This window comes from Carcharhinus amblyrhynchos, unplaced genomic scaffold (assembly GCF_965287045.1).
Source record: "Carcharhinus amblyrhynchos unplaced genomic scaffold, sCarAmb.v2.hapA scaffold_39, whole genome shotgun sequence".
Taxonomy (NCBI): domain Eukaryota; kingdom Metazoa; phylum Chordata; class Chondrichthyes; order Carcharhiniformes; family Carcharhinidae; genus Carcharhinus; species Carcharhinus amblyrhynchos.
The window spans coordinates 4,892,340-4,918,625 of NW_027649780.1; the positions used below are offsets into that span (position 1 = coordinate 4,892,340).

A 26,286-nucleotide genomic window follows, 5' to 3' on the forward strand; every position below is an offset into this window, starting at 1 on the left:
CATAAAAAATATATCTAATCTGTACCACATAAGAACACTAGACATATCTCTGTCCTGTATTAATTTACTGTCCCCCTTAAATGTCAGCATCTCTTGGGGAAAGCTGCCCTTTAATTATGAACATTAGGAAAGAGACTAGCTTTTTGCCAGACAATTAAATGTGTCAAGCTGAGGGAGCAAAGGATGTCAATGTCTTTAAGAGAGAAAAAGAGACCTGGGCCAACCTTTCCAGAGTCTGCACCCTCCCTGGGTTCACTTCCTTTCCCTTCAGTTGTTGCAAATCCCCAATTTCCCCAGAATGAGAAAAGAAATGGAAAGGGGGTTGAGAAGAAAGTGTTTTACTCACAAATGGTGGAGACAGGAAGAAGTTCAAGTCTGTCTGAAGCTCAATCTGCAGTCACACAAAGCCCACGCTCTGATTGGCTGGAGGACTAAAGTCCTTCCGGTCCTCCAGCTCTTCCCATTGGTCAACGACTCAGCATGAAGGTCAGGCGATGAAGACATCCCCCGCACATGCGCAGCAGCCCCTCTCCCTTGGACATGCGCAGTCCCGGGCCGGGGGGGGGGAGGGGAGATCACCGAGTGGCTTCTCGCTCTGGCCGGAGCCGCCAGCCGCTTGTCTGGAATCCTTGGCTCGAGGAGGGGGAGCAATGGGTGGGGGCGGGGCTCCCACCCCTGGCCCTCATGTTGCGGTGTTGTCCAATGGGAAGAGTTGGAGGACCGGAAGGAGTTTGGTCCTCCAGCCAATCAGAGCGCGGGCTTTGTGCGGAAGTGCGCGGCTGAGTGAGTGTTCCAGTGCCCTGAGTGTGGGAAGAGCTTGAACCAGTTACACAGCCTGGAAATACATGGCAGCATTCACAGCGGGGAGAGACTGCTGTACCCGTGTTCTGTGTGAGATTTAACTGATTGTTTAACCTGCAGAGTCACAGGGACACCCACACCATGGAGAAACCGTGGAAATGTGGGGACTGTGGGAAGGGATTCAGGGTCCCCTCAGAGCTGGAAATTCATCATAAGAACATAAGAAATAGGAGCAGGAGTAGGCCATCCAGCCCTTCGAGCCTGCCCCGCCATTCAATAAGATCATGGCTGATCTGTCGTGGCTCAGTTCCACTTTCCCGCCCTCTCCCCATAACCCTTAATCCCCTCTCCTATCAAAAACCCATCAACCCACGTCTTAAAAATATTTAGCGAGGCAGCCTCCACCACTTCAACGGGCAGAGAATTCCAGAGATTCACCACCCTTTGAGTGAAGAAGTTCCTCCTCAACTCCATCCTAAACCGCCCCCCCTTTTATCTTGAGGCTGTGCCCTCTTGTCCTACTGTTCTTTCTGAGCGGGAAGAGTCTCTCCACCTCTATCCTATCCATCCCATTCATCATCTTATACGTCTCAATGAGATCTCCCCTCATTCTTCTAAACTCTAACGAGTACAAGCCTAGTTTATTCAGCCTCTCCTCATAGCTCAACCCCCTCAACTCCGGTATCAGCCTAGTAAACCTCCTCTGCACTCCCTCCAAGGCCAAAATATCCTTGCGTAAGTGTGGCGACCAAAACTGCACACAGTACTCCAGCTGCGGCCTCACCAATGCCCTATACAGCTGCAGCAAGACCTCCCTACTTTTATATTCAATCCCCCTCGCGATGAAGGCCAGCATCCCATTCGCCTTCCTGACCACCTGCTGCACCTGCAGGCTGGGTTTTTGCGACTCATGCACAAGGACCCCGAGGTCCCTCTGCACCGTCGCCTGCTGCAGTTTGTCGCCACGTTAGTAATAGTCCTTCCTACCATTATTCCTACCAAAGTGGACCACTTCGCACTTGCCAACATTAAATTCCATTTGCCAGTCCCTGGCCCATTCGCCCAGCCTATCTAGGTCCTTCTGCAGGCTCTCCACACCCTCCGCGCAATTTGCCAAATCACCAATCTTGGTGTCATCAGCAAATTTCGACACCCTACACTCGGTTCCCTCCTCCAGATCATCTATATAAATGGTAAATAGCTGAGGCCCCAGCACCGACCCCTGGGGCACTCCACTAGTCACCAACCGCCAATCCGAATAGCACCCATTAACCCCCACTCTCTGCCTCCTATTTGACAACCAATCCTCTATCTACGCTAACACCCTACCCCCAACTCCATGTCCCCTGACCTTCCGCAATAACCTCTTGTGAGGTACCTTGTCAAACACCTTCTGAAAATCAAGAAAGACCACATCCACCAGCTCTCCTCTATCCACCGCCCTAGACACATCCTCATAGAACTCCAATAAATTTGTCAGACACGACTTCCCCTTAACGAAACCGTGCTGCGTCTGCTCTGTCAAGCAATTCCCCTCAAGATGCCTCGCTATTTCCTCCTTGATGACGGATTCTAACATTTTACCCACAACAGACGTTAAACTAACTGGCCTATAATTCCCTGCCTTTTGCCTGGCACCCTTGTTAAACAACGGCGTAACATTAGCCGCTTTCCAATCTTCCGGCACTTCCCCGGAATCCAGCGACGTTTGGAAAATAACCACCAAGGCATCCACTATCACCTCCGCCATTTCTTTCAGAACCCTCGGATGCATTCCATCCGGTCCTGGGGACTTGTCCACAATCAGTCCCTCCAGTCTGTCGAGCACCGCCTCTCTAGTAACAATAATGTCATTGAGACCCTCCAGTCCTACCACCTTTCCATCTCTAACACCCGGCAAATTATTCACGTCTTCCTCCGTGAAGACCGAAACAAAAAAGTTATTCAAGACCTCAGCCATTTCCCCATCCCCTACCACTAAGTCCCCTCTCTCATCCTCTAAGGGTCCAACGTTCACCCTAGCCAGCCTCTTCCTTTTTATATATTTATAAAAACTCTTGCTATCCTTTTTTATATTAAGCGCTAGCCCAGCTTCATAGTTTCTCCTACCCTTCTTTATCAACTTCTTTGTCAATCTTTGTTGACATTTAAACCTCTCCCAATCCTCTTCTCGCCCACTACTCTTAGCTACTCTAAACGCCTCCGCTTTTAATTTAACACTTTCCTTCACCTCCTTCGTTATCCACGGCTTATTACCTCTCCTCCTACGGTCCTTTTTAACCATCGGAATAAATTTCTGCTGAGCACCAAGAAAGATCTCCTTAAAGATCCTCCACTGCTCCTCAGCAGACCTACCTTCCAACGCACTCCCCCAGTCCACATTCGCCAATTCTTCTCTCATCCTACCGTACTCCCCTCTGTTCAAACAAAGGACGCGTGTCCAGGAACCCACTTTCTCCTCCTCCATCTGCACCAGAAACTCCACCATACAATGATCACTCTCTCCAAGAGGATCCTTCACCGCAAGGTCCCTAATTCTACCCGCCTCATTACATAACACCAGATCCAAGATAGCTCGCTCCCTCGTCGGCTCCAACACACGCTGTTCAAGGAAACTATCCCGGCAGCATTCCAAGAACTCCTCCTCGAGCCCACCGTGTCCAACATGGGTCGACCAATCAATATGCAGATTGAAATCCCCCATAACTACGGCCATCCCATTCCTGCACGCCGCACTTATTTGCGTGTTAACAGCCCGCCCCACCTCCAGATCATTATTCGGCGGCCTATAGACGACACCCACCAGCGTCTTCCTCCCTTTGCTGTTCCTAATCTCCACCCACAACGATTCCACGTTCTGCTCTTTGGCTCCGATATCATCCCTTGCTACCACCGTGATGCTATCCTTAATCAGCAGAGCTACACCCCCCCCTTTTCCCTCCTGCCTATCCTTCCTAAACACTTGATAGCCCTGTACATTCAGCTCCCAGTCCCTGTCACCTTGCAGCCACGTCTCTGTAATGGCCACCAGATCGTATCCATTTGTGCTGATCTGCGCCACCAACTCATCCACTTTATTCCGAATGCTTCGTGCATTCAGATAAAGCGCTTTCATCCCAGCCTTCACCTGGACCCTGTTTGCCAGAACGCCACCAACCATACTCACGCCCCCTACTCCCTCTATTATTGGGACATCCTTGGCCTCTTCCCTTACCTGTACCCTCTCCTTAACTTTAGACCCCGTAATGTCACCTCCCCTCGCACCCTCCCCCCTCTAATTAGTTTAAAGCCCTGTCTACAGTCCTCTTTACTCGATTCGCCAGGACTCTGGTCCCAGCACGGTTCAGACCAACCCCATCCCGCCCGAACAGGTCCCACCTACCCCAATACTGGTGCCAATGCCCCATAAATTCAAACCCATTCCTCCCACACCAATCCCTGAGCCACCCATTCACTTCCTTAATCCTATCAACCTTACGCCCGTCTGCACTCGGTTCAGGCAGTAGCCCAGAGATATTGACAAACGCACACCGGGGAGAGACTGTTCAGCTGCCCTGTGTGTGGGGAGGGATTCACTCCGTGATCCATGAGTGAGTCCATGCTGAGGAGAGACTGTTTGCATGCATCATTTGTGGGCAGGGATCTGATTCCATGCTGCAAACCTTTATGAGTCTGAGTGCGGAAAAGGATTCACTTGATTATTTCGCCTGTGCAGATACCAGGACAGTCTCAGCGAATGGAGATCTTTCATATCCAACCTGTGGATGGCAGCACAGTGGTTAGCACTGCTGCCTCACAGCGCCAGGGACCTGGATTCGAATCCCAGCTTGGGTCAGTGACTGTGTGGATTTTTTCACGTTGTTTCCCCGTCTGCGTGGGTTTACTTAAGGTGCTCGTTTCCTCCCACATTCTGAAAGACATGCTGGTTAGGTGCATTGACCTGAACTTAAGAACATAAGAAATAGGAGCAGGAGTAGGCCATCTGGCCCTTCGAGCCTGCCCCGCCATTCAATAAGATCATGGCTGATCTGTTGTGGCTCAGTTCCACTTTCCCGCCCTCTCCCCATAACCCTTAATCCCCTCTCTTATCAAGAACCCATCAACCCGCTTCTTAAAAATATTTAGCGAGGCAGCCTCCACCACTTCAACGGGCAGAGAATTCCAGAGATTCACCACCCTTTGAGTGAAGAAGTTCCTCCTCAACTCCGTTCTAAACCGCCCCCCCCTTTATCTTGAGGCTGTGCCCCCCAGTCCTACTGTCCTTTCTGAGCGGGAAGAGTCTCTCCACCTCTATCCTATCCATCCCGTTCATCATCTTATACGTCTCAATGAGATCTCCCCTCATTCTTCTAAACTCTAACGAGTACAAGCCTAGTTTATTCAGCCTCTCCTCATAGTTCAACCCCCTCAACTCCGGTATCAGCCTAGTAAACCTCCTCTGCACTCCCTCCAAGGCCAAAATATCCTTGCGCAGGTGCGGCGCCCAAAACTGCACACAGTACTCCAGCTGCGGCCTCACCAATGCCCTATACAGCTGCAGCAAGACCTCCCTACTTTTATATTCAATCCCCCTCGCTATGAAGGCCAGTGTTCTGTAACTTCATTGCAGTGTTAATGTAAGCCTTACTTGTGACTGATAAATAAAGTTTACTTTTAATTGTATCAACTGAGATAAGTCTATACAGGTGGAGGGCATTGACTTGGATGGTTACTTGAATCCATATATCACCCCTTCTGTCAGGGTCCTGGGGTGGAGGGTACAGCACGCAGCAGTCCCATTCAACAATAGGTTGCATTGGTTCGCACGTTCCCAAGGTGCCTGTGTCTTTTTCAGCCTTGTGGAGTCCGTGGACTGTGTATGTGTGTGTGTGTGAGTTGTAACAAATAGCACTCCCTCAGTTACTTGAAAAAGCCTTTACTCCAGTTTTGTTTTCACTTCAGTCCCACGCTCCTGATCTTCAGGCACCCGATGGAGAGAGAGAGCTGGGGGGGGCGGTGGAGGACCCACTTATGAACCTGCTCCGGGCCAAACTTATCAACAGGTCCAGCCCTGCTGGGCTACATCATTACCCTCTCCCCCTGAGGAAGGACATTGTGGTTTAAAGTGTGCAAGTTTCCTTTGGGATTTATGTTCTTTGTCAGTGTTGCTTGAAGGAACCTAACAATTTATCCATCAGTTCATTTGTCCTTTGCGCTCATTGCTGGCTTTGTTTGATTGATTCACCCTTTTGGATATCGAGGGGGTGAGCGAGTGGGTAAAACCTTGGCAGATGGAATGTAACGTAGGAAAATGTGAAATGGAGCACTTTGGTAGGAAGAATAATATTATTTCAATGGAGAAAGACTGCAGAAAGTTGCAGCACCGAGGGATGTAGGGATCCTCATGCGTAAATCCACAAAGCTAACACGCAAGTTCATCAGGTCCGCGGAAAGGCTAATAGAATGTTTGTTTCAAAGGGAATGGAGTACAAAAATCGGAAAAAAACTCAACAAGGTACTAGACCACAGCTGGAATATTGTGGACAGATTTTGTCCCATTTCTAAGGAAATGGCTTTGGGGGCAGTCTTGGAGAGAGGGAGAGTGTGTCGGATATTAAGCTATAGCTGGGAGAGATCGAAATGGAATGTAGCAACCTTGAGAACAAAAGATAGATGGCTCTATATCCAAAAGGGTGAACCGATTAAACAAAGACAGCAAAGAGCACAAAGAACAAATGAACCGATGGGAGGAAGACCCAGTGTGGGAGGAGGTTGGGGATGGCGGCGGGTTACATTGAGGCAATGCACGTACAGGATGTTTTTTAAAAAAGGTTTAAGATGAAGGAGAAAGGTCACAGTCTGAAGTTGCTGAACTCAGTGTTGAGTTCTGTAAACATTGAAAACAAAAGCAGCAGTAGGCCATTCAGGCCTTCAAGCCTGCTGTGCTATTAATTTTGATCATGGCTGATCATCAAATTCAATATGCTGATTTCACCCCCCCACCCCATATCCTTTAATCCCTTTAGCCCCAAGAGCTCTGTCTAATTTCTTCTTGAAATCGCACAATGTTTTTAGCCTCATTCTGTGGAATTGAATTCCACACATTCACCACCCTCTGGGTGAAGAAATTTCTCCTCACCTCCATCCTAAAAGTTTGCCCCTTATTCTCAAACTATGACCCCCTGGTTCTGTAACGTGCCTACTCCGCTTACTTGTAACTATTAAACTGATGAACAATTTAATGTGAGTCAGAGTTTGGAAGGCGTTGCGTCACTTATTCATCTTAATAATAAACTTAAACTTTCAGAAGATCAGAGTACTTGAATCAGTTGAAAACCCAGTTGAATTTGGTCATTGTATCAGAGACTTGGTTTGATCTAGGAAGGGGTGGTGACTTTGAATTCAAAGGCTATGAGATGAGCTACATTAATCAAATAAAAAGAGGTTTTGGATTTGTGCACGGATAGAATTTTTAATTAGAAGTCACTCGGACGGTTGCTATCGATGTCGTGATGGGAAACATAACTGTGGAAATTATTATTGGAAAAGATAACATTAGTTGTGTATTCAGTAGAGCAGGAACCAACATCAAGACATTTAAAGATAGTTAACATTCCTTCCAGACTAAGGTTAATGAAAACAGGATGGTGTTTGTGTGCGGAGATTTTAACATTGATATTTTTTTCAAAATCTGATCATAGAATCCCTATGGCGCAAAAAGGAGGCCATTCGGCCCATTGAGCCTGTACCAACAACAATCCCACCCAGGCCCTTTCCCCGTAACCCCAAATATTGAACCTGCTAATCTTGCCGACACTAAGGCGCAATTTAGCACAGCCAATGCACCGAACCTGAACACCTTTGGAGTGTGGGAGGAAACTGGGGCACTTCGAGGAAAGCCGCAGAGAGTTTGATTTTAATTTGATTTATTATTGTCACATGTGTTAACATACAGTGTAAAGTATTGTTTCTTGCGGGCCAATTAGACAGAACATACCATTCACAGAGAAGGAAACGAGTGAGTGCAGAATGTTGTGTTACAGTCATAGCTAGGGTGTAGAGAAAGATCTACTTAATGCGAGGTAATAAGAACATAAGAAATAGGAGCAGGAGTAGGCCATCTAGCCCTTCAAGCCTGCCCCGCCATTCAATAAGATCATGGCTGATCTGATAGTGGATCAGTTCCACTTTCCCACTTTCTCCCCATAACCCTTAATTCCCCTTGTCTATCAAAAACCTATCTACCTGTCACTTAAATATACTCAGCGAGGTAGCCTCCACCACTTCAATGGGCAGAGAATTCCAGAGATTCACCACCCTTTGAGTGAAGAAGTTCCTCCTCAACTCCGTTCTAAACCGTCCCCCCCTTTATCTTGAGGCTGTGCCCTCTAGTCCTGCTGTCCTTTCTGAGTGGGAAGAATCTCTCTACCTCTACCCTACCTATCCCCTTCATTATCTTATATGTCTCTATAAGATCCCCCCCCTCAGCCTTCTAAACTCCAACGAGTACAGACCCAGTCTATTCAATCTCTCCTCATAAACTAACCCCCTCATCTCCGGTATCAGCCTAGTGAACCTCCTCTGCACTCTCTCCAAGGCCTATATATCCTTGCGCAAGTGCGGCGACCAAAACTGCACACAGTACTCCAGCTGCGGCCTCACCAGTGCCCTGTACAGTTGCAGCAAGACCTCCCTGCTTTTATATTCTATCCCCCTCGCTATAAAGGCCAGCATCCCATTCGCCTTCCTGACCTGCACCTGTAGACTGGGTTTTTGCGATTCATGCACAAGGACCCCCAGGTCCCTCTGCACCGTAGCACGCTGCAGCTTTTTGCCCTTTAAATAATAATCCCTCCTACTATTATTTCTACCAAAGTGGATAACTTTGATAACAACTTTGATAAGAACAAGAGGGTAACAACTCCTCAAAGATTGTGACCCAAGCCGGAATTGAACCCGGGTCCTTGGTGCTGTGAGGCAGCAGCACTAACCAATGTGCCGTCGCATGATAACTACAGATTTTGTCACTCTGCAATTTAGTGTGAGTTTTTAACTCATTGATTTAAAGACATAGAATCACTCAGGGCAGAAGAGGCTCTTCAGCCCATTGAGTCTGTACCAGACATTGATGTAATACTGCACGTTGGGTTTGGGCAGACTGTACCAGTGTTTGAAACAGAGTTGGCCCATGCCATACCTGGTGGATGGTGGAGCCCAGGTCGGCAGCAGCTGAACCGTTCAGCATTACATTCTGTCCAGATCATGGTGGGTGGGAGCTGTGGAGATAGAACAAAGAACAACCCAGCACGGGAAACAGGCCCTTTGGCCCAACGAGCCCACGCCACCATCTCAACAAAGCATTTTCCTACACCTACCTTGACCCGTGTGTATGCTAATGGTACCCCTATTGTAACCAGATTCAGGGGAGAATAGTGTAGGGTCAATTTGGTACACCAATCAGCCTAACAGCACATCTTTGGGGTGTGGGAGGAAACCGGAGCACCCGGAGGAAACCCACACAACCACAGGGAGAATGCGCAAACTCCCACAGACACTGGCCCAAATCCATGTATCTGCACAGCTAGCAGTGATAGTCACTGAGCTGTTGTGGTGCCCATCTGCTGGTCCAGTTTTAAGCACACACAACGACGCAAAGTACTAGGCCGCTCTCGAAACATCCAAGAGCAGCCCACGCACGACCCACCGTGTGCATGCCCCTCGTTTGACAACAAGGTGGACTGACACACCTGCGGATTAAAAGAGACAAAACATTAACATGTATTACATTTCCAGTATCATCCCGAGGCTCTGACCCTTTTTAATACCATCTTCTATAACCCTCCATCCCTGTTTCACTCATGTGCCTATCTAAGTAAACCTTAAACAAGTCTAGCGTGCCTGCCTCAACCACCTTACTTGGTAGCGCATTCCATACCCCACGACCCTCTGTGTGAAAAACCTCCCTCTAGTATCCAAATTATACTTCTCCCCCCTCACCCTTAGCTCATGACCCCTTGTGATATTTGTCTCCAATCTAGGAAAAAGCGTGCCACTGTTGACTCTATCTATACCCTTCATTATTTTATACACCTCTATCAGATCTCCCCTTAATCTCCGTCTTTCTAAGGAGAAAAGCCCCAGTTTACTCAATCTTTCCTCATATCCCAGTCCTTCCATAAGAAATAGGAGCAGGAGTAGGCCATCTAGCCCCTCGAGCCTGCCCCGCCATTCAATAAGATCATGGCTGATCTGTCGTGGCTCAGTTCCACTTTCCCGCCCTCTCCCCATAACCCTTAATCCCCTCACTTATCAAAAACCTATCAACCCGCGTCTTAAAAATATTTAGCGAGGCAGCCTCCACCACTTCAACGGGCAGAGAATTCCAGAGATTCACCACCCTTTGAGTGAAGAAGTTCCTCCTCAACTCCGTTCTAAACCGCACCCCCTTTATCCTGAGGCTGTGCCCTCTAGTCCTATTGTCCTTCCTGAGCGGGAAGAATCTCTCCACCTCTATCCTATCCATCCCTTTCAACATCTTATACGTCTCAATGAGATCTCCCCTCATTCTTCTAAACTCTAACGAGTACAAGCCCAGTTTATTCAGCCTCTCCTCATAGCTCAACCCCCTCAACTCCGGCATCAGCCTAGTAAACCTCCTCTGCACTCCCTCCAAGGCCAAAATATCCTTGCATAAGTGCGGCGAGCAAAACTGCACACAGTACTCCAGCTGCGGCCTCACCAATGCCCTATACAGCTGCAGCAAGACCTCCCTACTTTTATATTCAATCCCCCTCGCTATGAAGGCCAGCATCCCATTCGCCTTCCTGACCACCTGCTGCACCCGCAAGCTGGGTTTTTGCAACTCATGCACAAGGACCCCGAGGTCCATACCAGGCAACATCCTGGTAAACCTCCTCTGCACTCTCTCCAGGGTCCCCACGTCCTTCTGGTAGTAAGGTGACCAGAACTGGACGCAGTACTCCAGATGCAGCCTAACCAACGTTCTGTACAACTGAAGCATTAGACGCCAGCTCTTATACTCTATACCCCTTCCTATAAAGGCTAGCATTCCATAAGCTTTCTTTGCAGCCTTCTCCACCTGGGTTGCCACCTTCAGAGACTTGTGCACTTGCACTCCCAAGTCCCTCTGTATTTCTATACTCTTAATTGGTCTACCTTTTATCATGTAACTCCTCCTTGCATTATTCCTTCCAAAATGTATCACCTCGCATTTGTCAGGATTAAATGCCATCTGCCATCTATCTGCCCAGCATACCAGCCTGTCTATATCCTGCTGTGTCACCTGACAATCTTCCTCACTATCCGCCAATCCTGCCATCTTGGTGTCATCGGCAAACTTGCTGATCACACCATGTACGCCCTTTTCCAAGCGTTTATATATATCACGAAGAGAAGAGGTCCCAGTACTGAGCCCTGCGGTACACCACTGGTGACAGACCTCCAGCTAGAAAAGGACCCTTCCACTACTACTCTCTGTCTCCTGTTGCCTCGCCAGTTTGCAATCCATCTAGGTACCTGGCCCTGTATCCCATGCGCCTTAACCTTTTCTACCAGCCTACCGTGAGGGACTTTGTCAAACGCCTTACTGAAATCCATATAGATGACATCAACGGCTCGCCCATCGTCAACCGTTTTTGTCACCTCCTCAAAGAATTCTACCAGATTCGTAAGGCAAGACCTCCCCTGAACAAAGCCATGTTGCGTATCCCTAATCAGATCGCAACACTCCAAATACTTATACATCCTATCCCTAACAATTTTCTCCAACTATTTTCCTACCACTGATGTCAAACTCACTGGCCTATAATTACCAGGGTTATCCCTACTGCCCTTTTTAAACAGCGGTGCCACATTAGCTACCCTCCAGTCCTCTGGGACCTCACCTGTGTCCAAAGAAGAGACAAAGATTTGCGTCAGAGGACCAGCAATTTCATCTTTCACCTCCCTAAGCAGCCTGGGATAAATGCCATCAGGCCCTGGAGCTTTATCAGTTTTTTATGCTACCTAAAAACCCTAACACTTCCTCCCTCATAATGGGTATCTCCTTCAACTGATCTACAGAGATGGGACAGGAATGAGGAACAGGTACGTAATAGCACCTCAAAAGTGCTAGTTCTAGCTCTTTCTATTTTAAAACAGATGATATTGTACTGTTTAAATCATTAGATATGTACGAATTACTCTGGAAAGTCCCTTAATACACTGGTTATTTCTAACATATCTGCACAAAACCACAAGCAGCTTCAGTTAATAGGAAAATAATGCTGTAAGTCACGTTACATTCTGATTCTTGTGCAGAAAAATGATTGTAATGTTTCCAATAGAACCATAGAAAATTACAGCTCAGAAACAGGCCTTTTGGCCCTTGTCTGTGCTGAACCATTTCTTGCCTAGTCCCAGTGACCTGCACTTGAACCAAATCCCTCCACACCCCTCTCATCCATGTACGTGTCCAAGTTTTTCTTAAATGTTAAAAATGACCCCGCATTTACCACTTCATTCCACACTCCCACCACTCTCTGCATGAAGAATCCCCCCCCTAATATTCCCTTTAAACTTTTCTCCTTTAACCCTTAACCCATGCTCTCTGGTTTTTTTTCTCCCCTAGCCTCAGTGGAAAAACCCTGCTTGCATTCACTCTATCCATACCCATCAAAATCGTATACCATCTCTATCAAATCTCCCCTCATTCTTCTATGCTCCAGGGAATAAAGTCCTAACCTATTCAATCTCTCTCTGTAACTCAGCTTCTCAAATCCCGGCAACATCCTTGTGAACCTAAACATTACTAAACATTGTAGGCTTGGGATTCCGTTTTTGCCTCAGGGATGTTACAGTCTTTGCCTGTTTAATAATGAATTTTTTGTCTCCACAGGCATTTAAGTCCACCTTGTTGACCAGCAAGGGGCATGCATGCGGCAGGTTGTAGGGGGCTGCTCTTGGACGTTGCTTCGGGAGTTGCCTATTGCTTCATGTCGTTAGTGTGCTTAAACTGGACCATCTCGAGGGCAACATGACAGCTCAGAGACTATCTCTGTTGCTGTGCGGACACATGGATTTGGGCCTGTGTCTGTGGGGGTTTGCACGTTCTCCCCGTGGTTGCGTGGGTTTCCTCCGGGTGCTCCGGTTTCCTCCCACATCCCAAAGATGCGCTTTTAGGCTGATTGATTGGGTAACAAATTGTCCCTATATTGGACCTCCCTGATCCTCGCACATTAGGCGTAGACTAAAATCATGAATAGGTCACTGAGACAATGGGACGGCGGCGCGGGCTCGTTGGGCCGAAGGGCCTGTTTCCCGTGCTGTGTTGTTCTTTGTTCTTTTTTTAACCTTCTCTGCGCTCTTTCAACCTTATTTACATCCTTCCTGTAACTAGGTGACCAAAACTGTACACAATACTCTAAATTCGGCCTCACCAAAGCCTTATACAACCTTACCATAACACTCCAACTTTTATACTCGATACTCCGATTTATAAAGGCCAATGTACCAAAAGCACTCTTTACCCTGTGACGTCACTTTTAGGGAATTCTGTACCTGTATTCCCAGATCCCTCTGTTTAACTGCACTCTTCAGAGCCCTACCATTTAGCCTGTATGTTCTACTTTGGTTTGACCTTCCAAAGTGCAATACCTCACAGTTGTCTACGTTAAATTCCATTTGCCATTTTCCAGCCCATGATACTAGTTTGGAAAGCTGGTGCAGACGTGATAGGCCAAATGGTCTCAGTCTGAATCATAAGAATCCTGTGACGTTTTTTGATTCACTTGTGGTACATGGCTGGCCAATATTTATTGCCCCTCCGTAGTTGCCCCTTGGAGGGCAGTTGCGAGTCAACCACATTGCCCTAGAGTCACATGTAGGCCAGACCAGGTAAGGACGGCAGATTTCCTCCCCTAAAGGGACATTAGTGAACCAGATGGGTTTTTTCCAAGAATCAACAAGGATTTTATGGTCATCAGTAGATTCTTAATTCCAGATATTTTTTATTGACTTCAAATTCCACCAGCTGTCGTGGCAGAGATGCGAACCTAGGTCCTCAGAACATTGGCTGAATTTCTGGACAATGGGCTAGAAAAAACAAAATCTCAATCTGAATTTACATTGTGTTCACTACAGAGACAGAAGAGTTAATACAGCAGCCGTGCCAACTGCCTCTTATTCTAAATCTATGCTAAAAATATGGCTAAATCCCTGCTTAAAATACCACTTGGGTGTCCTCCGGGTGCTCCGGTTCCATACCACAATCCAAAGATGTGCGGGTTGGAGGATAAGCCATGCTATATTGACCCTTAGTGTCAGGGGGACTAGTTAGGGTAAATGCATAGGGTTATGGGGATAGGGCCTGTGTGGGATTGTGGTCAGTGCATGTTCGATGGGCCGAATGGCCTCCTTCTGCACTGTGGGATTTAATGATTCTATGAGCTCTCATTCTATATTGTCCCAGAAGAGGAGGTATCCTCTGTATCTGATTTATCAATACCCTTTATAGCTCATTTATAAGGGGCAGCATTGTGATTCGCACTGTTGCCTCACATTGCCAGGGACCAGCCTTGGTGACTATCTGTGTGGAGCATTCAGAGGAACCCCATGTAGATACAGATAGATGATCTGGAGGAGGGAACCGAGTGTATGGTGTCGAAATTTGCTGATAACTCCAAGATTGGGGGAAAGGCAAATTGTGCGGAGGGTGTGGAGAGTCTGCAGAAGGATCTAGATAGGCTGGGCGAATGGGCCAGGAAATGGCAAATGGAATTTAATGTTGGCAAGTGTGAGGTGGTCCACTTTGGTAGGAAGAATGGTAGGAAGGACTATTACTTACGTGGCGAAAAACTGCAGCAGGCGACGGTGCAGAGGGACCTCGGGGTCCTTGTGCATGAGTCGCAAAAACCCAGCTTGCAGGTGCAGCAGGTGGTCAGGAAGGCAAATGGGATGCTGGCCTTCATAGCGAGGGGGATTGAATATAAAAGTAGGGAGGTCTTGCTGCAGCTGTATAGGGCATTGGTGAGGCCGCAGCTGGAGTACTGTGTGCAGTTTTGGGCGCCGCATCTGCGCAAGGATATTTTGGCCCTGGAGGGAGTGCAGAGGAGGTTTACTAGGCTGATACCAGAGTTGAGGGGATTGAGCTATGAGGAGAGGCTGAATAAACTAGGCTTGTACTCGTTAGAGTTTAGAAGAATGAGGGGAGATCTCATTGAGACGTATAAGATGATGAATGGGATGGATAGGATAGAGGTGGAGAGACTCTTCCCGCTCAAAAAAGACAGTAGGACTAGGGGGCACAGCCTCAAGATAAAGGGGAGGCGGTTTAGAACGGAGTTGAGGAGGAACTTCTTCACTCAAAGGGTGGTGAATCTCTGGAATTCTCTGCCCGTTGAAGTGGTGGAGGCTGCCTCGCTAAATATTTTTAAGATGCGGGTTGATGGGTTTTTGATAAGAGAGGGGATTAAGGGTTATGGGGAGAGGGCGGGAAAGTGGAACTGAGCCACAACAGATCAGCCATGATCTTATTGAATGGCGGGGCAGGCTCGAAGGGCTAGATGGCCTACTCCTGCTCCTATTTCTTATGTTCTTATGTTCTTATGAAATGTGCAAGCTCCATACAGTCACACAAGGGCAGAATTGAACCAGAGTCCTGGCGCTGTGAGGCTCAGGTGCTGCGTGGTGCTCAGAAAAAAACTATTGCTATTTGACCAGATTCTGGAACAAGATGTAGATTTACAGTCAGAAAATACCAGAGCAAATGAAGAGTTTGAAGATGGCGTGTGTGGTCTTGGAGGAGGTTAATTCAGTCACAAAGTGACACCTCTCCTGAAGCAGACCGCTCCCCATGTTTAGCTAAAGTCAAACTACCTGAGGCACAAACCGGTCACCAGTGAGCAGATGTAGTTGTCTCCAAAACCAGTGCTAATGAAAACCTTCCCCTCTCCTCGCCTCCTGTGTAAAAAGAAAATGCCAGAGTGATAGATACAGATGTTTAAAGTTAAAATACTGGTTTGTTGCTGTAAGCACTGCCTGTGGCAACAGAATTCACACAGCTACTGTCATTGATCATCTAGGATACCTCCAAGAGAATGAATGGAGACTTGTCCAAACTCAGTTAAGAGAAACATCCTGAACTGTCCCATTGTCCTGCTCCGTGGAACAATTTAAATAAATTCTGTACCTGTATTCCCAGATCCCTCTGTTCAACTGCACTCTTCAGGGACCCAATAAAATTAACCCAGTAACAATGATCAGTTTGTACTTCCAACAGGTCTGATTCGAGATGAGGTAATGTTAATTTAAGTGGCAATTGTGAACCTGTGTTTTGCAAGTTGCGTTTAAGAGGTACTGATTGCCCTGAGGCAGAATTTTGGGACATTGCTGCTGGTTCAGGAACCCCAGGACGATTCACATTTCTACTTGGGGTGGTCGCACAGTTGAGGAAGTGAAAATCACTTGTATTTTTCATCAGTTGTCATAAGAACATAAGAAATAGGAGCAGGAGTAGGCCATCTAGCCCTTCGAGCCTGCCCCGCCATTCAATAAGATCATGGCTGATCTGAAGTGGATCAGTTCCACTTTCCCACTTTCTCCCCATAACCCTTAATTCCCCTGTCTATCAGAAACCTATCTACCCATGACTTAAATATATTTAGCGAGGCAGCCTCCACCACTTCAACGGGCAGAGAATTCCAGAGATTCACCACCCTTTGAGTGAAGAAGTTCCTCCTCAACTCTGATCTAAACTGCCCCCCCTTTATCTTGAGGCTGTGCTCTCTAGTCCTGCTATCCTTTCTAAGCAGGAAGAATCTCTCTACCTCTACCCTATCCATCCCCTTCATTATCTTATACGTCTCTATAAGATCCCCCCCTCATCCTTCTAAACTCCAACAAGTACAGACCCAGTCTATTTAGTCTCTCTTCATAGGCCAACCCCCTCATCTCCAGTATCAACCTGGTGAACCTTCTCTGCACTCCCTCCAAGGCCAATATATCCTTTCGCAAGTGCGGCGCCCAAAACTGCACACAGTACTCCAGCTGCGGCCTCACCAGTGCCCTGTACAGCTGCAGCAAGACCTCCCTGCTTTTATATTCTATCCCCCTCGCTATAAAGGCCAGCATCCCATTCGCCTTCTTGATCACCTGCTGCACCTGCAGACTGGGTTTTTGCGATTCATGCACAAGGACCCCCAGGTCCCTCTGCACCGTAGCACGCTGCAGCTTTTTGCCTTTTAAATAATAATCCATCCTACTATTATTTCTACCAAAGTGGATAATCTTTTCGTTAAAAAAATATTGATATTAATTGCTATCTCGGAGCCCTGTCTTGCCTGATGGTTAAATTTCTTTTGAATTAAAGTTCTTTCTACAGTCAATTTGGGACTGAGTAACTGGGCCCTGCAACCAAATTAGACCCAGTCTAAATATTAATTATAAACCTTTTTATTACAAACACAGCAGCTCAAGAATGTTCAAGAAAGATTCACAAGGATGATACCAAAACTGAGAGTGCTTAAATTACAGGAAAGAGCTTTAATCAGTTACACAGCCTGAAGATACATCGCAGCAGTCACAAAGGTGAGAGACTGTACCCATGTTCTATATGCAGACAAGGCTTCAACTTACAGGGCAGCAAAGTGGTAGAGTGGTTCGCACTCCTGCCTCACAGCGCCAGGGACCTGGGTTCAATTCCCGGCTTAGGTCACTGACTGTGTGGAGTTTGCACGTTCTCCCCGTGTCTGCGTGAGTTTCCTCCGGGTGCTCCGGTTTCCTCCCACAGTCCAAAGTTGTGCAGATTAAGTGGATTGGCCGTGTTGAACTGCCCCTCAGTGTCAGGGAAACTAGCTCGGGTAAATGCATAGGGTGATGGGGATGAGGGCCTGGGTGGATTTGGGATTGGCGCACGCTCGATAGGCTGAATGACCCCACTCAGCACCGTAGGATTCTGTGGATCCAACTAATCATCAAACCTGCAGAGCTGCCCCATGGAGAATCCGTGGAAATGTGGAGATTGTGAGAAGGACAAAGAACAAAAAAAAACAGCCCGGGAAACAGGCCCTTCGGCCCAACGAGCCCACGCCGCCATTTTAACATTACCAGTCCCCTCTCCACCCATGACCCTTGTCTATGCTTATGGCCATCCACATTGAGGGAAAACTAATTTAGGGACAATTTATTACCTCCAATCAGCCTAATAGCACATCTTTGGGGTGTGGGAGGAAACCGGAGCACCCGGAGAAAAACCCACGCAAGCATGGGGAGAATGCGCAAACTCCCCACAGACACCGGCCCAAATCCATGTATCTGCACAGCAAACAGCGATAGTCACTGAGCTGTCGTCTTGCCCAGTATCTGGTCCCAGTTTAAGCGCACACTAACGACATGAAGCACTAGGACAATCTCGAACATTCAAGAGCAGCCCCAGTACGACCCATCGCATGTATGCCCCTCGTTGGACAACAAGGCGGACCGACTTGAAACCTGTGAATGAAAAGAGAAAAACTTTAGTGAGGGATGTCGGTGCCCTTCTGCATTGAAACTTTATCAATGCATTCATACTGGGGAGAGACCGTACACCAGCTCTGAGTGTGGGAAAGGATTCACTCACTTCACCAACCTGGCGACGCACAAGCGAATTCACACTGGCAAGAAACCGTACACCTGCTCTGAGTGTAGGAATTGATTCACTGATGCATTCACCCTGCAGTACCACCAGTGAGTTCATACCGGGGAGAGACCGTTCCCCTGCTCTGACTGTGGGCGTGGGATTTAGTCAGTCACCACGACTGCTGCCACACTGGCGAGCTCACGCTGGAGAGAGGCCATTCATCTGCTCTGTGCGTGAGAAGGGATTCAATCAATCGTGCCAAAAACCAGCGAGTTCACAAGTAAATACAGGGGTTGGATTCTGCTGTTATTGCTGCTGTTAATCATATCCAGGGACTGAACCCTGTTCATTCTGAAGTGAGAGGGTCAGAGGGTTTCTCTCTGCCGGACTGGCCAATCTCATGACTTTGCTTCCAGTGGGCTGATGCTCTTTGAGCCCCGGGAGAGCACATTTCCACTGAAATGACCCACAAAAAGCAGATGGGTGACATTTATCTTATACTGGATAGTAAATAGTGCTTTTCCTGCACCACAGATAGATCTAAAACAATACATAGAACATAGAACATTACAGCGCAGAACAGGCCCTTCGGCCCACGATGTTGCGCCGACCAGTTAAAAACAAACAACAACAATGACCCACTAACCTAAACCAATCCCTTTTCGTCCATAAACCTATCCACGGATCTCTTAAACGCCCCCAAACTAGGCGCATTTACAACTGCAGCAGGCAGGGCATTCCAATCCCTCACCACCCTCTGGGTAAAGAACCTACCCCTGACATCCGTCCTATAACTACCCCCCCTTAGTTTAAAGCCATGCCCCCTCGTGCTAGATTTTTCCATCAGAGGAAAAAGGCTATCACTATCCACCCTATCTAAACCTCTAATCATCTTATATGTTTCAATAAGATCCCCTCTTAGCTGCCTTCTTTCCAGCGAAAACAACCCCAAATCCCTCAGCCTCTCCTCATAGGATCTCCCCTCCATACCAGGCAACATCCTGGTAAACCTCCTCTGCACCCTCTCCAAAGCCTCCACATCCTTCCTGTAATGTGGGGACCAGAACTGCACACAATACTCCAAGTGCGGCCGCACCAGAGTTGTGTACAGTTGCAACATAACGCTGCGACTCCTAAATTCAATCCCCCTACCAATAAACGCCAAGACACTGTATGCCTTCTTAACAACCTTATCTACTTGATTCCCAACTTTCAGGGATCTATGTACACATACACCTAGATCCCTCTGCTCATCCACACTATTCAAAGTCCTCCCGTTAGCCCTATACTCAACACATCTGTTATTCCTACCAAAGTGAATTACCTCACATTTCTCTGCATTAAACTCCATCCGCCACCTCTCGGCCCAGCTCTGCAACCTGTCTAAGTCTTCCTGCAAACTATGACACCCTTCCTCACAATCTACCACACCTCCGACTTTGGTGTCATCAGCAAATTTACTGATCCACCCAACTATACCCTCATCCAGATCATTAATAAAAATCACAAACAGCAGTGGTCCCAACACAGATCCCTGAGGCACACCACTCGTAACCGAACTCCATGATGAATATTTACCGTCAACCACTACCCTCTGTCTCCTTTTTGTCTCTGTTCCATTGAGTCTACACCACAGGGCCAGGCCAGTCGGCTCAATTGGTCTATCGCAGTATTTATACTCCACATGAGCCTCCACTCACCCCTCTTCGTCTCACCACCACCCACCCCCCCTCAATAGCATATCATAGCGTCAGGGAGGTTTACAGCATGGAAACAGGCCCTTCGGCCCAACTTATCCATGCTGCCCCTTTCTTAAATCCCTAATTCCCAATTGCCCACGTTTGGAGCATTGTACCTGCCTCTACTACCACCTCTGGCAGGCAGTCACCACCCTCTGCGTTAAAAAAATTACCCCTCTGGACACTTTTGTATCTCTCCCCTCTCACCCGAAACCAATGTTCTCTAGTTTTAGACTCTCCTACCTTCAGGAAAAGACTAACTAGCTGATCTATCCCCTCATTACTTTGTAGACCTCTACAAGATCATCCCTAAGCCCCCTATGCACCAGAAAAAAAAGTCCCAGTCCCAATCTACCCAGCCTTTCCTTATAATTCAAACCATATCCCTCAATAGTCATCTTACCATGTAACTGTCTAAACATTTTTTAAAAAACAGAATTGAACCCCGCTCTACTACTACCTCTGGTAGGCACTCACTACCCTCTGTGTTAAAAAACACCCTTCTGGATCCTTTTGTATCTCTTGCCCCTCATGCTTAATCTACATTCTCTAGTTTTAGACTCCCCTAACTTAGAGAAAAGAAATTGAGTATCTAGCTGATCTATCCCCTCATTATTTTATAAACCTCTATAAGATCACCCCTAAGCCCCCTACGCTCCAGAGAAAAAGTCTCAGTCTATCCAGCCTCTCCTTATAATTCAAACCATCAGGTCCTGGTAGCATCAGAGTAAATTTTTTTCTGCATTCTTTTTAGTTTAATAATATCCTTTCTATAATAGGGTGACCAGAACTGTACACAGTATTCCAAGTGTGGCCTTACCAATGTCTTGTACAACTTCAACAAGACATCCCAACTCCTGTATTCAATGTTCTGACCAATGAAACCCAAGCATGCCGAATGTCTTAGAACATAAGAAATAGGAGCAGGAGTAGGCCATCCGGCCCCCCGAGCCTGCCCTGCCACCCAACAAGATCATGGCTGATCTGTCGTGGCTCAGTTCCACCTTCCCGCCCTCTCCCCATAACCCTTAATCCCCTCGCTTATCAAAAACCCATCAACCCACGTCTTAAAAATATTTAGCGAGGCAGCCTCCACCACTTCAACGGGCAGAGAATTCCAGAGATTCACCACCCTTTGAGTGAAGAAGTTCCTCCTCAACTCCGTTCTAAACCCCCCCCCTTTATCTTGAGGCTGTGCCCTCTAGTCCTACTGTCCTTTCTGAGCGGGAAGAGTCTCTCCACCTCTATCCTATCCATCCCATTCATCATCTTATACGTCTCAGTGAGACTCCTTTCTGAACAAGTTGAACATAACCACTCTTCTTTTCAAATTGATCCCTCTAGAATGGAACATTATATATGGGTCCCACACTTTAGGAAAGATGTGAAGTTCTTGGAGAGAGTGTAGAGGAGATTTCCAAGAATGGATCCAGGGATGAGGGACTTCAGTGAGTAGGACAGACTGGAGCAGCTGAAATTTCCCTTGTTGACTCTCAAACTAGGGTAACAACCAATGTGGCAGACAATGAAATGCTGACCCAGAATATTTTGTACAAGTCAATCTTTATTAAGGTTAAAGAAAAACACTCAATGAACACGAACTATTCTTTCCTCAACTTGCTGGAAAGACTTCAAACACTCAATAAACACTTGAGCTGCCTTTTTACTCAACACTTGCTAAAATACTGATTAAATAAAACACAAAGCCCGTGGCTTGAACTCAAATACCATCCATTGCAATGTGAGTTGATCAGAGTCGCTGCCGATGGGCATTTGCTCCAAATCTCTGAGTCCCAGGCTCGGGGGACATTTCTTTGTGTGTTGGTTGTTCCTGCAGTTCAACTTGGGCAAAACCCCTTTTCTTCTGCTCGGGGTCTTGCTGACTGAGATCTGCTTTCAGTCACAGAACAATGTAAATCACTCACTGTCATTTAGTCACAATGGCTGAGGGAGTCATGCCTCTTTCAGGGGGTGGTATTTCTCTCAGGAGCACGACACACAGGGATCTGTGTTCACTCAATCTCTGCTCGAGGCAGAGTGACAGCCACCATCCAATGAGCTCCCGTGCCCGTTCCTCACTGCAGAACCCCTTCAGCCTGCTGCTCCCACAGTCCTCAGCCCGATACAGAGTTAGCTCTTTTAACCATCAGCCTTTGCTGCTGTCGTCACTTGCTTTATGGGTATCCAACAGGTGACACTCTCTTTGGATCGATCAGGAATTAGGGGTCAGGAATGGGACCATTCAGCCCATTAAATCCATGCTGGCTCCCTGTGAATCCAACCATGTTCTATTGCTGTAAGTTTCAGCCAGAGGGTGGTGAATCTGTAGAACTCATTGCCACAGAGGTCTGTGGAGGCCACGTCATTGAGTGTCTTTAAGACAGAGATAGATAGGTTCTTGATCAATAATGGGATCAAGGGTTATAAGGAGAAGGCAGAGAATGGGAGTGAGAATCATATCAGCTATGATTGAATGGTGAAGCAGACCTGATGGGCCAAATTGCCTAATTCTGCTTCTACATAAGAACATAAGAACATAAGAAATAGGAGCAGGAGTAGGCCATCTAGCCCTTCGAGCCTGCCCCGCCATTCAATAAGATCATGGCTGATCTGTCGTGGCTCAGTTCCACTTTCCCGCCCTCTCCCCATAACCCTTAATCCCCTCTCTTATCAAGAACCCATCAACCCGCTTCTTAAAAATATTTAGCGAGGCAGCCTCCACCACTTCAACGGGCAGAGAATTCCAGAGATTCACCACCCTTTGAGTGAAGAAGTTCTTCCTCAACTCCGTTCTAAACCGCACCCCCCCTTTATCTTGAGGCTGTGCCCCCTAGTCCTACTGTCTTTTTTGAGCGGGAAGAGTCTCTCCACCTCTATCCTATCCATCCCTTTCATCATCTTATACGTCTCAATGAGATCTCCCCTCATTCTTCTAAACTCTAATGAGTACAAGCCTAGTTTATTCAGCCTCTCCTCATAGCTCAATCCCCTCAACTCCGGTATCAGCCTAGTAAACCTCCTCTGCACTCCCTCCAGGGCCAAAATATCCTTGCGCAGATGCGGCGCCCAAAACTGCACACAGTACTCCAGCTGTGGCCTCACCAATGCCCTATACAGCTGCAGCAAGACCTCCCTACTTTTATATTCAATCCCCTCTCGCTATGAAGGCCAGCATCCCATTCGCCTTCCTGACCACCTGCTGCACCTGCAAGCTGGGTTTTTGCGACTCATGCACAAGGACCCTGAGGTCCCTCTGCACCGTTGCCTGCTGCAGTTTTTCGCCACGTAAGTAATAGTCCTTCCTACCATTCTTCCTACCAAAGCGGACCACCTCACACTTGCCAACATTAAATTCCATTTGCCATTTCCTGGCCCATTCGCCCAGCCTATCTAGATCCTTCTGCAGACTCTCCACACCCTCCACACAATTTGCCTTTCCCCCAATCTTGGTGTCATCAGCAAATTTCGACACCATACACTCGGTTCCCTCCTCCAGATCATCTATATAAATGGTAAATAGCTGAGGCCCCAGCACCGACCCCTGGGGCACCCCACTAGTCACCAACCGCCAATCCGAATAGCACCCATTGACCCCCACTCTCTGCCTCCTATTTGACAACCAATCCTCTATCCATGTTATGGTCTAATTGATAACTGTCGTGCCTCTCTCAGGGGCTGGCATTTCTCTCAAGAGCACAATACACAGGGGTCTATGTTCACTCACTGTCTGTTCAAGGCAGAGTGACGGTTACCATCCAATGAGCTCTTGTGCTTGTAGCTCACTGAGAACCCCTTCAGCCTGCTGCTCCCACAGTCCTGATACAGAGTTAGCTCTTTTAACCATCAGCCTTTGCTGCTGCCTTCATTTGCTTTATGGATACGCTTCAGGCGCCACTCTCTTTGGATCAGTCAGGAATTAGGGTCGGGAATGGGGTCGTTCGGCCCATTAAGTCCACGCTAGTTCCCTGTGAATCCAATCATTACCCCATTCTATCTCTGTAGGTTTATTTCCCTCAAGTGCCCATCCAATTTCCTTTTGGAAAGATTCCATCATCTCCGCTTCTCCCCCCTCACAGGAAGTGAGTTCCAGGTATTTACCTCTTTCGTCAAATGCAAATGAGTCTCAGAACAGAGAAGGAGGCCATTCCACCCATTGTACCCATGATATCCCTTTGAACAAGCTCTCCCGTTAATCCCATATTTCATTTCGAATCTGTCCAGTTCCCTTTTGAAAGATCCGGTTTAATTTTCTTCCTGCACCATTTTCAGGCAGTGAATTCCAAATCACAACAACTCGTTCTGTTTTAAAACCAATAATTTCACGATATATTGTGTTTGGATTTTCACAGGAGATTTGGAAACAGAGTGAAAGATATGGTTATTACTGAAAATGAAGACTCAGTCTTTATTAATGATCTCCATGAGCAGACTGAGTGTGATATACCCAAGTTTGGGGACTATTTCTAGAAAGAAATTACATTTCTACAGCTCCTCGCATGACCACAAGATCTTGGAAAGTGTTTTACAGCCAAGTTCTTTTGAAGTGTGGTCACTGTTGTGATGTGGGAAACTGTAGGGGTGCCTCAGAAATGAAAATGATCACTTTCATCTCTATTCACAGTTAAAAGTAACAAGATCAAGGAAGCCACGTTAAACTCTAACATGTGATGACATCTTTATACCATAAAGTTAAAAGCCTCTAGACACTGCTGAGCAAGCAGAAGTTGTCCAAACTAAGGAATTCTTCCATCATTTTGACAAACTAGAGGACGTTAAATTCTGTCAGTCTTCTTCAAGAATGAGGCTGATTGATCAAGCTGATCAAGATTAGTAAGAAAGAAACCTTTCAAAGTATATTTTTGAACCAGTACATCTTGTATTAACTGTTTCTCTGAAGGCCAGGTATTACCAAAAACTTCAGCCAATACAAGGACTCATGTGTCCCAGTTAAAGACATATCTTTATTAACTGACAATCGATGGAGAATGAGTATTGGTAGTCCAATGCCTGACTACTAGAGAAGACCTTGAGCATTCCAACACCATTCTGAGGTTACAATACATCAGACAGATCAATTATACCTTTCTCAAGTTTACATTTCCCGCCTATTAGTTATGAACCAATCAGTTTCAATACAAATCAATCACAATTAATACCTGTCGTATACTTCAGCCAATTGCATTTAGCCTTTGACCTCATGGGGTGTCATTGGTCTGCAAAATCCGGATGCTTCCTTCCTCTGTTGCTCAGCAACCTGAGGCTTGGCCACAAAGGTCGATGTTAAGGTTCCCACCGACTCTACATCAATGACCAGGCCAGACAGATGTATGTTCTTGTGTCTGAAAATACCTACCTTATCTGAACAATTCTATTCATAAGGGGCTCTAAGACTACTTGTTTTATCTGGACAGTGTGAACAAACCTATTCATAAGGGACTCTGAGAAGGCCTGCTTTATCTGTACAATATCAACTACCCTATTCAAGAATGGGTTGAGAAGACCTTACTACTAGTAACTTATTGATAAGAACTTACACAGTTTACACTTGTCTTAAAAATTATGGTTCATGTCAATATGCCTCTTCTCCATTAGGCTTTGCAGCAACCTGCCTTTGGCTGAAGTGTACAGCTTTCTTTAACATAGAGCTAAAATACATTTTTAAAGATCCTAAATGCATGTTTAAATCAAAAATACTTGTCCAAAACTCACACTCTCTAAATCTCTAACTGTGTCTTAAGTAGACTGTTTAGCTTGTAAACCTAATCTAAATTCATTTCACTTATTTTTAGGATTTTATGAGTAACTTAAACCCCTGGTTACGTGAAATTTCTCTAAACTATTAAGAATTTTCCCAACATTAATTAATACATTTGGTTAAAGATTATTGTAATAATTTGCTACCAATCAGTAACAAATTATTGAATAAGCAGGGAGCCTTAATTGAATTTTAGTTAAAGGATCAATAATGAGTTAGCAGTTATAGTGCAAGACTGAGTTTTACTTGCTGTCAAATATAAAAGTTTATTTGCTGTGTATAAAAAATGTGCAATGAAGATAAATGTACTGGCAAGAGAGATCTTCAAGCTCTGATTAGCCTCGACATTTGAAACTGTGTAAATAAGGGATTGTACAGAATCAGAAAAAGGGATAGAA

General features: G+C 46.7%; 1 protein-coding gene across 1 annotated transcript in view; it reads right to left on the reverse strand.

The window, feature by feature from the left end:
* Positions 1-26,286, reverse strand: part of LOC145335553 (uncharacterized) — a 51,665-nt gene that overhangs the window by 22,509 nt on the left and 2,870 nt on the right. The window lies entirely within an intron of this gene.